We start from the raw sequence: 12,922 nt of genomic DNA on the forward strand, positions 1-12,922 counted from the left end.
TCATGTGGGACATGAACCTTATTGTTCAACACTGCCCTAACTCTTGGTTGTCTCTCAAACATTTGTGATTGTCCATGCAGCCTATTTTAGGGCTCCCAGTAGTTGAGGATGTGCCAAGACCTGTCAGTGTCCCAAAGGAGAGCTTCTCAGTCGACACCTAGGTTCAAGCTGATTGGAAGCCAGACTCTCATGTAGCAGCTTTTAAAGTATGCAAATATATACATTCCTGTGGGACCACAAGTGTAAGTCCTGCTGGCCACCAGAGCCAGGTGATATGGAGGTGTCCCCTGGTGGCAGCTACAAAACTTGGGGCACCAGAGGAGGGTACAGTCTCCTTTCTGGGAGATACTGGTGAGCTGGAGTGTGGCAGAGGGAGAGCAACAAAGATGGCATTAACCAGCCTCTGTCTCTGGAGACTACCCCAGTAGGTCCCTAGATGAATGTTAAATTAGATGCCTGCCCCTTGGTCCAGTGCTCTGTGTTTTAAACAAACCTCTTTTAAAAAAACTTTTATTTGTTTATTTGGCTGCATCAGGTCTTAGTTGTGGCATGTGGGATCTTTTGTTGCAGTGCCCGGGCTTCTCTTTAGCTGTGATGTGGGCTCCAGGGTGCACAGCTCAGTAGTTGTGGTGTGCAGGCTCTCTAGTTGTGCCACGCAGGCTCCAGAGCACATGGGCTCAGTAGTTGTGGCATGCAGGCTCTCTAGGTGTGGTGCTCAGGCTCTAGAGGGCACAGGCTCAGTTGCCCCATGACATGTGGAATCTTAGTTCCCCAACCAGGGATCGAACCCACGTCCCCTGCATTGGAAGGTGGATTCTAAACCACTGGACCACCAGGGAAGTCCCCCAGTGCTTTAATATAATCAAATGAGCTTCTTTCATGTAAAATCTGGACACCTTACAATTGGCTGCCTCTCTGCTCCCTGGGGTGGGTGATCTGAATGCACTAGGCCTTTAAGAGTTGTTTCTCATTTCACTGTACCTTGGCAGGTCCCATGGGTGTGAGCCCCCTTGGTTTTCAAAGCTCATCTGTGTCTCAGATACAGGTGTTAAAATTTGGGGTGCCTGATGTGGGGTTAAAACCCTTTGCTCCTCAGGGAGAAGCTCTGAAGTTTGAGTCCCCTCCTGATTGTAGGTTACCACACCAGGGTTGGTTTTAAGCCTCTCCTACCCACTTTTTTCTAATTTTCCCGATGTGTAGGAGTTGCTTGCTAGCTCCCCCCAAACCCCAGGAAGTTGTTCATATGTAGCTGCAGATTTAGTGTGTCTGAGGTAGGAGGTGAGTTAATTTTCAAATACCTGTCTTTAAGACCTTCCCAGAGCCCCATCTAAAATTACTACCCTCTAAAAAAATATCCTGTAACTCTAATCATGTTATACTTGTTTACAGGGATTAGGACAGACAGTTTATTTTCCTTTCTGGATTACAGTGGTGAAGACAGTATCGTGTTCATTTTTATGCCTCCTTCAAGCACTAGTGGAATGTTTGGAATTTGGTGGGTTCTTGAAATGTGTGTAAAATACTGAAAGGAAGGAAAAAAATAAATGTATCTGTACCCACACACATATGGTATCTTCCTTATCCCTAAGGTATGTATTTATACTTAGTGAAATATATTTGCATCAATGTTTGATGCATTAAACCGGGGACTTCTGGTGCTAGATAAGATGGTGAGCTAAGAATGGCTGCTGGATCTTTCTCATGCACACCAATTCTGGAGATGCCAGAAGGGAGATCTCCACCTCTGGAATAGAAGGGAAAAATTTCAACCTAATGAAGGACATCAACCAAAAGTCTACAGCAAATATCACATTTAACAGGAACTTTAGATGCGATATTATCTAGGCATGTGTTGGCTGTATGTAAATGAAACCTAAACAACAGTGGTATAAACATACAGGGATTGGCTTTTCCTTATAACAGACAGGAAGTCCAGAGGTGGGCAGTACAGCCTTGTACACGGCTTCACAAAGCTTCAGTGTCCTAGGCCCCTTCTAGCTCTCTGTTCCTTCATCCCGCACATTCAGCTTTTGTTCTCATCTTCGCAAGGTTGTTTCTGCCTCTCTAGGTAATCATGATCCAGGCAGGAAGAAGAGGATGGAGAGAAGGGTAAAGAGATGTGGACCAAGCCAGCTGGGGTTTCTGAAAGCCCATGCAGGCACGGCCTTCTAACGTACCATGGGCTTGGACTGTGTTACACAACCACCTTCAGTTGCAAAGGCAGCTGCATTTTGCTTTGTTTATACAAAATTGGTTCCTGGTAGAAAGGAAAAAATAGAGACTTGAAATTGGGTTGACAACTGGTAGTGTCTGCTTTGTATTCACTTTAACTTGAGAAAAGCACAGTGATCCCCACCATGACCACTACCTTTCAAATTAGTACTTGATGTCTTGGCCATTACAAAAGGACAAACATAAATGTGACATATAACTCTGTCAGAGTTCTGCCACAAACTTCAGCGACTCTATCTAGTTCGTTTAAAAGAAAATAACTTATTAAGCAATGCTAGGTAGCTTACTGAGTTTATAAAGTTGACCACAGATACAAATTTGGAGCCTATGTAACTAGAAACTATACCCAAATCATACTGCAGGTCTGTTCCACTAGACATACCACTGTTACCATTATTTGGCAAAGACACTGCAGTGGATACCGACAACTCCACCAATCTGGGCACGGGGTATTACTGCAAGAATCTCTGCCACAACCCAATTGCTCTCTCAGAATGACTCCTCATAGTGCTTTATTCTTTCCTTCACCAATTTCTCTTTCAAAATCAGTGTTCTAGCTGCACAGGAGTCTGAAAAAAGTAAGTTTCTGTCTTTCATCATAGGAGCTGGGGACTTACAAGTAGAGAAACCTCTTTGAATATCTAGGAAGGATATTCAAACATGCTAGGTGGCTGGAAAGAGTGATAAGCATCTGTTATTACACAGAAGGATGGGAAAGAAAGGGGTAAAATTCTCATTTTCAGATGTTGATCATTTATATAAATACGTCTTCGAATTCAACCTATCTTTAGAACTAAAAAGAGAGTTCAATAAGACAGCCAGACATGTGATCAATATATAAAAATTAATTCCTCCTTACCAATAACAACCAGTTAGAAATTTTAATAGAAAATATTTTAATAGCAACAAAACCATATAATATACAGAAATTAAACTAAAAAAGAATATAAAAATAATTATGGAAAAATTGTATGACTCTATTAAAGGATATTAAAAACACCTGAATAAATGAAGCAAAATACCATGCTAAAAGGTGAGCTGATTTAACATTTTAAAGATTTAATTCCTGCAAAATTAATCTACAAATGCAGTGTAATTCGAAAAACAATTCCAGAAGGATTTTTGGAGGTAAATCAATAAAATGATTCTCAAGTGTATTTGGTGAATATTTAAAGGCAATTTTGAAAAATAAGCCAAAGCAATTGAAACAGTATCACAGGATCAAATCTTTAAGCCAAGAGGGCAGGGTAGAAAGTCAAGAAACAGACCTGTGTATATATGAGAATTTGTTATATGATAGAGAAATAAAATCAGAGAATAAACGATGGAGTATTTAGTAAATGGTGCCGAGGAAATTTTCTCACTGCAAGGAGAAAAATACAATCAGATCCCTATATTATGTAAAAGTAAGCTCCAAATGTATTTTTAAAAGTCTAGAGATCAAATATAAAATGAAAGAAGAAAATATAAGAGAGTATCAGGAAAGGAAAGGATTTCTTTAATAAGAGTTGCAGGTTGGTTCCTCTGGGAAACAGACTCTAAGATAGAGATTTGGGTACTTCCCTGGCAGTCCAGTGGTTAGGACTCCTGCTTGCCAAGGGGTGTGTTCAAAAAAAAAAAAAAAGATTTGCATGCAGGAAGTTTATTGGGGTGTGCTCTCAGGCTCAATACAAGATGGAGGAGTGAAGGAAGCAGAATCCCATTGATGGAGAAGTTGAACAGGGGCAGTCTCAGCCTGATTGCATGAGGAACTCTGGAGCTGGGGGAGCCCTTCTGATTTGGACTGAGTAGCCCCAAACTTTACTCTTTGCATAGGCCAGCTGTTGGATGCAGGCTGTCCGCAAGAAGCAGGCATGGCCCTGGGGGAGGCAGCTAGTCAAGGGCAATGCCCAAGTTTCCCACCTCCTCCTCTTGGCCATTGGATATAATGTTGCTAAGAATATGGGTGTGCAAATATCTCTTCCAGATCCTACTTTCAATTCTTTTAGATATACACTCAGAAGTGGAATTGCTGAATCGTATGGTCATTCTATTTTTAATATTTTGAGGAACTGCCTTACTATTTTTTAATATTTTGAGGAACTGCCTTACTATTTTATAGTGGCTACACCATTTTATATCCCTTTATAGCACAAAGGTTCTAATTTCTCCACATCCTCTCCAACACTTGTTATATTCTGTTTTTTTTTTACTAGTAGCATCCTAATGGATATGAGGTGGTATCTTAGTTTTGATTTGCCTTTTAAAATCCAACTTGTTTTTTAAAAGTAAAATTTTTGTCTTATAAAAGCAATGCATATTCATTATAGAAAATTTGGAAGGGACTTCCCTGGTGGCGCAGTGGTTAAGAATCCACCTGCCAATGCAGGGGACACGGGTTCGAGCCCTGGTCTGGGAAGATCCCACATGCCACCAAGCAGCTAAGCCCGTGGGCCACAACTACCAAGCCTGCACTCTAGAGCTTGCGAGCCACAACTACTGAACCCGCATGCCACAGCTACTGAAGCCCACGCACCTAGAGCCTGTGCTCCACAGCAAGAGAAGTCACCGCAATGAGAAGCCCATGTACCGCAATGAAGAGTAGCCCCTGCTCGCTGCAACTAGAGAAAGCCCGCACGCAGCAACAAAGACCCAATGCAGCCAAAAATAAATAAATTTATTTATTTATTTATTGAAAAAAAAGAAAAATTGGAAAACATAGAAAATCATAGTGAAAAAAAAAATCTCTGAATCCTATTACTTTAAAATAATCAGTGTTAATACCTTGGTTTGTGTCTTTCCAGTCTTTTTTCTGTCCATATTTCCAGATGGCTGGTGCTAATCCATAATGCCCCTTTGAGCAATTCAAGAAAAGGCATCCTGTTCTCTAGGTAAATGCAACCCTAGAGATGGTTGCATGGTTTTTGACAAGCAGAGCACAGCTAGATTTCAGATCTCACTTGCCCCTAGGGCAGGTACCTTGTGCGGTGAAGAACTTCTACAACTATATGTTGTAGTTCTGAATGTACCAAGGGATTTATTTTATAGTTTTATATACAGTTTTATTTATTTTATTTATTTAGTTTTGGCTGCTTTGGTTCTTCATTGCTGTGTGCGGCTTTCTCTAGTAGTGCAGGGGCTACTCTTTGGTGTGGTGTGCGGGCTTCTCATTGCGGTGGCTTCTCTTGTTGCAGAGCACGGGCTCTAGGCACGTGGGCTTCAGTAGTTGTGACACGCGGGCTAGTAGTTGTGGCTCGCCGGCTCTAGAGCGCAGGCTCAGTAGTTGTGGTGCATGGGCTTAGTTGCTTCACGGCATGTGGGATCTTGGGATCTTCCTGGGTCAGGGCTCGAACCTGTGTTGCCTGCATTGAGAGGCGGATTCTTAACCACTGCGCCACCAGGGAAGCCCTATTTTATAGTATTTATAGAACTGAGATCATACTATTTGGTAAACTATGTTTGGATAGAATATAATTTATTTTAGTTCATCCCTATTTGTCAGTTAAATTGTTTCCAAAGTTTTGATATTATAACATCTTGCTGGTATGACAATACTTGTACATAAATCTTCATGTTTAGAATTATTTCTTTATGATAAAGTTCCTAGAAATTGCCTTGAAAACTAAATTAATGAGTGTTTATTATGTGCCGTAGACTGTGCTTAGAAAAATATAAAGAGATAGAGATATACAATCCTCATTACAAACCAATGATGTAGGTACCATGATGGTTATTTTTAGAGAGAAAGCTGAGGCACAACAAGAAATGAGTAAGAATACTTAGTTATTTGATCCAGGTCACATAGCTGGAAAGCAGTAGAGCTGGATTTTGAACACGTCTGTCAGGTGCATCTGCTCCAGAGCCTGGGCCCTTAACATGCTATGGTGATTCACTTTAAAAGAGAAGACAGATGGATTTGAGAAGAGTTTTAATAATAAATAAGCCTCACATCATCAGTGCAGTAGACCCTGACCACTTGACAATTTCTATAGGAGACAAGACCATTCAAAAGCAGCAATGGGTTTTCGTTAAGGTATTTGCTAGAAAAAAGTATTTGATGGGATAATTAATATTCTAATAGGATATACATTGTTCATTTCTGAGCTCTTTCTAAGAAAAGAAACTTTAGAAGCTAATTTAAATTTAATTTGATTACAAATGATAATGTCTTCATGCTATTTTTAGTTTAGATTCCAAGGTATCTGGGTCAATGAAGGGATCGTTTTGATGTCCTCATCTCAGACTGCTCTCTTCCCTATGCTACACCTTAACTTCTGTTTTTTGTTAAACAGAGGGTGATACCCTTTGTCCGTTTCCTCAAAGAGATATGGACTATGGTCTTATGAGCTCTGTGAAAGAAGAGTGTGTGCAAGTATGCGTGTGTTAGTAAGATATTGCTCTCCTTTTTCATATAAGCATGGATTTTTGGTATCTTAAATATTTAATAGTTTGAGAAATGTATAGTACAATGTAAGACATAATTACATTTTTAAGTGGGACTAAAGGAGGTAAGAAAAAGAAGGAAATCTTGTCTGGCTTCTGCACTAAAGAAATCTAATTTTAGTTCTTTAACGTAGGGTATATAACACACTTAAAGAGGGTAAAAATAAAATGAGATAAATTAATGAAAAGTACAAGTTAGAAATGGTTGATATTGTTACTAACATAGGCATTCACAACTGATGTACTTGTTTCTAACTTCTTAATTAATTATTGTAACTTCTAAAGCAGTAGGGTTCAAATCAATGGCTGTTTACTGGACGCATGCTGTTAAAAATGCATCTTCAAAAAAAAAAATGCATCTTCAAACCAGAACGCATACATTGTCAGTGGGAGTGTAAATTGGTATAGCTAGTTTGGAAAACTGTTTGACAGTATTAACTAAATCTGACTGATATATACAGCCTGTCATCCAGCAATTCCACTCCTAAGAGAACAGGATACCTGCTTATGCCAGAACACTTAGAAATAGAGAAGAGCACAAAGAGAATAAAAATAAACTGTCATCCTAGTATGGAGATAACAGTTATTAACATTTTAAAGGAGAACCATATTTTACATACTGTTTTGTGGCAAGCTTATTTTATACATTAATGTATTGTGAACATATTCCATTTAAAAGGTATTCAACAATGTTTTTAAAAATCTGCCTATAATATTCTAACATGGCTAAACCATAACATATTGTGCTTACGCTTACCATAATTTTGTCTTGTTAGATACTTGGGATATTTCTAATTTTTTCACTACATTTAAATAACATTGTAATGGACATTCTTATATGTAAATTTTTAGCAAATATTTGAATATTAGCATAAATTCTTAGAAGTTAAATTTCTGGTTCAAAAAGTATATACATTTTAATGATTTAGACATCAATTGCTAAAAATTATTGTAATTTATACTCCATTCAGCATGGTATGATATTGTCCAATATCCACAATAGGCATAATTATTTTTTCTAATCTTTGTCAAATTTATAAATAAAAAAGAATTGCCTCTCATTCTAGCTTTACTTAATATGGTTGGACTTTTTATAGAATATTGGCTTTTTTTTTAGAATTCTCTGTTCATCTCCCTTGACTATTTTTCTGTTCTTCTGTCTTATTTGTTTGTAAGAATGCTTTATAAGGAGTAGCAACTGAAATTCTTTGTTTATGTTGTGGGTATTTTTTTCTGCTTTATTACCAACTTTTCATATTTCAAACTCCTTTCCCAAACTAGCAAACTCTGATACTTTAGTGTGTCCCCTTGAGGAAGCAGAATTTAGGAGAAACTATCATCAGACAATTTGCATTAGGCACCTTTGTTGGACTTTATTTCTTCTGCTTTCATTTCCTGTCCTTTCTCTCCTGTTTTCTTTCCCTTTCCTTTACTTCTGGGGCATAATGGATATATATGAATTCATATTTGCAGAGAGGGAACATTCTTAAGTGGCTGCCAGGTGTCAGGTACTGTGCTGGACGCTTCACTACATTAATTCATGTCATCCTTAAAACAATCCTAATGAAGTAGGTATTCTTTCATTCATTTTATAAGCTGAGGAAATCGAAGATCATTCAAATCACGTGTGCTTTCTTTCTGGTCTTCCCTTTGGCCTTCTTGATTTTACCCCAACCTTCTCCTTTTGAAGCCTTCTCCATCTTTGTTATGGCAGGTCCAACCTTCCAAGCTGCTCAGGCCAAAACCCTCAGAGTCCTCCTTGCTTTCTTTCCTTCACATCCAGTCTGTGAGGAATCCCTGACAGCTCATCACCGCTACCCCTATCTCCCTGGTCTCCCTGGTCCAGTCACTCTCCTCTTGCTCCTGGATTATTTCTTTTTTATTTTTTATAAATTTATTTATTTTTGGGTGTGTTGGGTCTTCGTTTCTGTGCCAGGGCTTTCTCTAGTTGTGGCAAGCGGGGGCCACTGTTCATTGCGGTGCGCAGGCCTCTCACTGTCGCGGCCTCTCTTGTTGCGGAGCACAGGCTCTAGACGTGCAGGCTCAGTAGTTGTGGCCCACGGGCCTAGTTGCTCCGCGGCATGTGGGATCCTCCCAGACCAGGGCTCGAACCCGTGTCCCCTGCATTGGCAGGCAGACTCTCAACCACTGCGCCACCAGGGAAGCCCGCTCCTGAATTATTTCAATAGTCTTCTCATTGGTCTCTGCTTCAGCCCTTACCCCCTATTGTCTATTGTCAACCCAGCAGTCAAAGTGGTCCTATCACAGTGTGTCAGAAGATGACACTTTTCTACACAAAACCCTCCAGTGGCTTCCAACTCACGCAGAGTAAGGGCCTCATTTGGCCTGTCACCCCTACTACTTCTCTGACTTCCCCATTCTGCCACTCTGGCTTCTTGGTTGCTCCCAGAGCACTCAGGCATATTCCTGCCTCAGGGCTTTTGTACTTGCTGTGCTTTCTGCTTCAAAAGTTGTCTGCCCAGATATCTTGTTTCCCAACCTCCTTCAGATCTTTGCTTAAATACCTCCAGAGGTTTTCTTTGATCACCTACTTAAAAGAACACCCCTCAAACTCCTTATCTCCCACCCCTGCCTAATATTTCTCCATAGCATTACCTTTTTTTTTATTAACATTTTTACTGGAGTATAAGTGCTTTACAACGTTGTTTTAGTTTCTGCTGTATAACAAACTGAGTCAGCTGTACGAATACATATATCCCCACATCCCCTCCCTTTTGCATCTCCCTCCCACCCTCCCTATCCCACCCCTCTAGGTGGTCACAAAGCATGGAGCTGATCTCCTTGTGCTACTCCATAGCATTTCTAATCATATTGCAGGCACATATTTTCTTTATCATCTGTCTCTCCCACCTGGAAGGTAAGGTCCATGATGGCTAGGATTTTTATGTTTTTGTTCTCTGCTGTGTCCCCAACCCCTAGAAGAATGTCTAGCATGCAAAAAGCACTCAATCGATATTGGTTGAATAAATGATTGCCCCACATCCCAGCTGTTAGAACAGGCCCAGGTGACCTGCTGGGCAGAACTTCCCGCTCCTACTCATCTATCTCCCTGTCCTTCCCCAGTTTTTACTTAGGAGCCACCTGTCTTGCACTTGTTATAGGTGGAAGGCTGGTGAATGCTGAGAGTTATTCGCAGCAGCTGCATTCCTGCTGCCGTCATCAAGTATAGCAGTGGTGGTAGAGCAGGAAGTGTGAAGTTTGCGTCCTCTGATTGCCATGGTTGCAAAAGAGAACCTGAAACTAGGTAAATTTGATTTCGGTTGTTTTCGGATGCCATTCATCGAGAATGGAGGGAGGAAGATACTTCCTCCAAAGGAGAATTTGGTGAGGCCCCAGCAGGATGCTGCTGCGGTAGGAAAAGCTCCACACCCGCCACACCCGCTCAGACTGCGGCTCACCTCAAGTTTCAGCCACACCAACCACAGGGCTCTGAAACTGCCAAGAGAGCCTCTAACCAAGAATTTGATTCCCCCTCCTGGATTTAAAGTTCAGAAAGCAGATCCTTGACTTTACCACCCAAGCATGCAAGAGGTGTGGAAGGCGGAGAAATGCGGAGGTTGAGATGGTAATACCAGCTTGGCAATGTGCGAGGTCTCTGATGGAGGGCAGCCGGCAAACGCGGGGTCGGGCCGGCCGGGGTCCGAGGTCTGGGCTCTGGGAAGGACGGCGAAACACGAGGCAGTGCCAAGGGCCACCGCCATACTCGGGGTGGTAGGGAAACGGATTCCTAACCTGCTCTCCCATTTCCCGGGGAGAGTTGGGGAAATTTCTTTTGGCTGTATAACTGTCCAATTAAAGAGTCCTCATTTTCAGGGGGAAAATTACCAGTGAATTGTGACACGTACACCTATACTCGCAGGGTGCGTGCCGCGTGGAGATGTCTGACTTTCTCCACTCAGCAGAACTCAAGAAATGAGCCTTTTGGCAGGACCGTAAACGTGGTGTGTGTGTGTGTGTGTGTGTGTGTGTGTGTGTGTGTGTGTGTGTGTGTGTGTGTGTGTGTGTGTGTGTGTGTGTGTGTGTGTGTGTGTGTGTGTGTGTGTGTGTGTGTGTGTGTGTTCGTGAAGGAGTGTAGTTCCAGCGACAGGCGAGTCCCCAGGGGCGAGGTGTCCTCCATTCCGCGGGGTTTAAGTTTCGGTGGAAAATTTCCCTCAGAGGCTCCGCCTCCTTCACCTTGGCAACGGGCGCCGGGGCGGCCTCGCAGCTGAGCCCGACCCCCGCGCACCTGACGGCCGCCCCTCCGGGGGGAGGGGCGAGGCTAGCGGCGAGGGCAGGGGCGGGGCCGGACGCGAGCTCCCCTGGGCCGGCCAGGCAGGTCGGGCCCCGCCTCGGCTCGGGCCCCGCCCGCGCTCCCCCGAGGGCGCGGGTTGGGGGGCGGGGGAGCCCAGGAGCGGCGCGGCTCCGCCACCGGCTGACGCACCGTCGGAAAGTTGCGCTCCGACCTTCTGCCACCTCGTACTTTCTTCCCGCGGCGCCGCTGTAGACTTGGAGCTGGGTGGGGAGGACCCGGGCCGAGGCGTGAGAGCGGCCGCCGGCCGGGGCGCAGAGCGGACTGTCCCGGTCCCGGCGAGGAGCCCGCTCCCCCTTCCTCGCGGTGCCCAGCGCGGTGGTGGCACAAACTTTCTGGACTGTCCCCGGACAGTCCTGGCGAGTCCCGCACCGGGCCGGGAGGAGGAGCCGCGGCCGCTGACAGGTACGTGGCGTGCGGATCTGAGATTTGCGCTTGAGGGCTTATTTTATTTTAGGGGTTATGGGAAGGCGGAGAGCAGAAGTATCCCTTGCCTGCGTTCTCCGACTTGGCGGGAGGAGCAGGAATTGTGAGGGGGGGCCCCCGCTGGGACTATCCCAAACAAGATTGCTGTGTCGGGCCGAGGCACGGCGGGGAGGAGGGGGCTCCCAGAGCTGCTGGACCGGGCGTGACTCGGTGACTGATCCCGGGGGAGAAAGAGCCAGCTTGTTTTGACGGAGGAGGATGGCACCTGGGCTCTCCACCCTTTTTTTGGTTCTTGGGGCCGGAGAGCCGGATCCTACCGGAGGAACAGGCGAAGGCGAAGAGATCTGGGGCTCAGTTTTCCTCTCCCGACCTCCTCGCTTTCACACAAGAGGCAGAGGCGGTGCCACTCTGAGGATTGCAGCGCTTTCCTGGTGTTAGGACTCACTTGTTGGGTGGCTCTTGCTCAGTTTCGTCAAATTCTCTAATGAAACTGCGTTCAAGTCGTGGTTGTTATTGATGATGATGATGGTATGTGTGTGCGTGCGTGCGTGTGTGTGTCCTGCTCCGACCTTAACAAAGGTCCCTTGTTAATTCCACTTCTGGTAGGGAGTGGAACTAACTGCTCTCCTATCTCAAGTCCAGCCAGAGAGAGGTGTTGGTGGCAGCGGTAGCCTTGTTTGCTTGGGACTTTGGGAGTCACGTGGGCAGTTCTGATGAATTAGCCCAGATCTGTCCCACCCACTTGGATCCATCCATTCTTAATAGACCCGGTTTATGTTAATCCCAGACTCCTAATTTATTCGGGTTTATTAAGAATGGGTGGATCCAAGTGGGTGGGACAGAGCTGGACTAATACACACTGCTATCTGTAAAACAGATATTCAACAAGGACTGTATAGCACAGGGAACTCTACTCAATATTCTGTAATAACCGAAATGGGAAAAGAATCTGAAAAAGAATGGATATATGTATTTGTATAACTGAATCACACTGCTGCACACCTGAAACTAACATTGTAAATCAACTATACTCCAATATAAAATAAAAATTAAAAAAAAAAATAGACCCGGCTTCCACCATTCAGCAGGTGCTGCAGCCTTAGGCATCCCAGAGTGGGGAGTATTCCCCGTGGAAGGAAGGAGCCCAAAACAGAGGAGAGACAGCCCTGGGGAGGAGTAGTAAACAGTGCGCACCATTTGTTGCTTCCCTGTAGATTGGGCCCACTCCCTGCCTTCTCTGGCAGGGCCCTGCTATCAAATTCATCTCATTAGAAAGTCAGCTGCTCTCTGCTAATAGCTGCAGCAGCCCTGATGAAATTATGTAGGTCATTGAAAAAATAATTCCTGCTTAATCACCTTTATCCTGTTGATTAGCGAGAGAAAAGATTTCCTCTCCTTAATGTACCATGCCTGGTCAGCACGGTCACCTGCCTGACCTCAAGTTCACTTGCACACCTGGCACTAGACAGGATGTTTTCCCTGAAACTGCCCAAATGTAGCGTGCCACAGCCCAAGACCACATCTGGAGAAGTT

The 12,922-nt window shown here is 43.9% G+C and overlaps 1 protein-coding gene across 11 annotated transcripts in view; it reads left to right on the forward strand.

Moving 5' to 3' along the window:
• Positions 1 to 10,987: 10,987 nt before the first annotated feature.
• The window catches only part of FHIP1A (FHF complex subunit HOOK interacting protein 1A), a 282,286-nt gene continuing 280,351 nt past the window's right edge, over positions 10,988 to 12,922 (forward strand). For 7 of the 11 annotated variants that reach the window (XM_060147755.1, XM_060147757.1, XM_060147754.1 and 4 more), the window contains exon 1: positions 10,992 to 11,368. The gene's annotated coding sequence lies outside the window, so the exon portion shown is untranslated. Of the gene's footprint in view, positions 11,369 to 12,922 lie in introns of all 11 variants that reach the window. The other 4 variants (XM_060147764.1, XM_060147765.1, XM_060147763.1 and 1 more) reach the window with 3 other exon arrangements.

This window comes from Lagenorhynchus albirostris, chromosome 4 (genome assembly GCF_949774975.1).
Source record: "Lagenorhynchus albirostris chromosome 4, mLagAlb1.1, whole genome shotgun sequence".
Taxonomy (NCBI): domain Eukaryota; kingdom Metazoa; phylum Chordata; class Mammalia; order Artiodactyla; family Delphinidae; genus Lagenorhynchus; species Lagenorhynchus albirostris.